This window comes from Rhagoletis pomonella, unplaced genomic scaffold (assembly GCF_013731165.1).
Source record: "Rhagoletis pomonella isolate Grant_MI unplaced genomic scaffold, Rhpom_1.0 Rhpom_scaffold_00004, whole genome shotgun sequence".
NCBI lineage: Eukaryota > Metazoa > Arthropoda > Insecta > Diptera > Tephritidae > Rhagoletis > Rhagoletis pomonella.
Window position 1 is genome coordinate 21,499,316 of NW_023458558.1, and position 1,518 is coordinate 21,500,833.

At 29.4% G+C, this 1,518-nt stretch overlaps 1 protein-coding gene across 1 annotated transcript in view; it reads right to left on the reverse strand.

Annotated features, from left to right (window-relative positions):
* The window catches only part of LOC118738143 (transcription factor LBX1-like), a 145,008-nt gene that overhangs the window by 119,717 nt on the left and 23,773 nt on the right, over nt 1-1,518 (reverse strand). The window lies entirely within an intron of this gene.

A 1,518-nucleotide genomic window follows, 5' to 3' on the forward strand; every position in this document is an offset into this window, starting at 1 on the left:
TGTCTATAGGTACATACATAATTTGAATTTTATATATATAGATTATTATTATTATTATTACAAATGAATATGTATAATTAGTTTACTCTGTAATATATCAGACATACTTAAATATTTAAATCTTTTTATCTTATTTGCCTGTAAGAAAATATTTTTCTGTAGATTAATAAATAAATAAATTCCGCACAGAAAAAGTGTTCATTTGACCCACTTTGCGATGGTCGGAAATTTGCCAAATTGTGTTAAAATAGACGGAAAAGCCTTGGAATGAGGTGGAGAATTCGAATTTTCTTTTACATCGATTAATTCGGATTTTCTTCTCTAGGAAGGTATATATACAGTAAAACCCGCTTAAGTACCTTACGAAAAATTTCAGCTTTTTGAGGTAGTTAGGCGGGTTGGGTACTTAAAAGAACCCACTTAAGTACCTCGGTGCGAACATAATTATTGATGTAGTTACATCTGCTTGTTAACTTACATAAATATGTAAATCTTTAGGAAAAATATGAACACTTAATGAAGTATACGTAGTTTAAAACTAAGACCGTAGCATTATTTAAACATATAAACAAATAAAGAAAAATTTAAAAAAAAAAATAGAGAAAGCAATGGTATATCATTTTTACAAGAATTAAATTCTTTAAAAAGTCATCGATTATACATATACATATATACATACATACAAACAGTGTTGGACATATCATTTTCGAGATTTTTCAATTAAAATATAGTTCATTACCTAACACATACCATATAAACCTAAGCATACGATTTTGTAGAAGACGTAAAAAATTCATCAAAATATCTAACTTGTTTCTCATAAGTATTTTTTGCGTATACAGTTTTATAGCCCATTCCATTGTAGTGCAATAATGTGAAAGTTTTAAGTGGCTAAATATTACCATTGATTCTTTAAAATTTGCCACAGAATTTCAAAATATGTAAATATTTTAAGAAATTTTAAAAGAGCACTAAAAAGGGGAAAATTCTAAGTAAATTGGTAAATGGTGTATGAAAAATTTAGGTACTTAGGCGAGTACTTACAAGAGGGATTTTCTTCAGATTACATTTAAAAATTCACGATGCCCAAAAATGTTTGTTACTTAAGCGAGTTAGTTACCTAAGCGGGGTAGTACCTAAGCGGGTTTCACTGTATGTATTTGTTAGTACATATGTAAGTGGCTTATTTGGCTTAAATGGTTTGGGAAGACATACACGAAAGTCTACGGCGACGCATTTAAATTCCTACGATATATTTTTAGAATTATAATTAAAAGCACAAGGCAAATGAAAATGCTTTTACCGAAAAAGTGTTATGACTCTTAATTTAACTTGAGAGGTATCGGAAATAACAGTTGTTTTCGGAGCTTCAATTCAAGAAGTCAGACGAAAAGAAATTTATATAAGATAGTCGAATATAGCAATGTGATGAACATCGTCCGCTTTGCTCTAGCAAAGAAAGAAAACGTGATAGAACTCTAGACTAATATCCCTGAAAATTCCTGAACCTCCACCTGA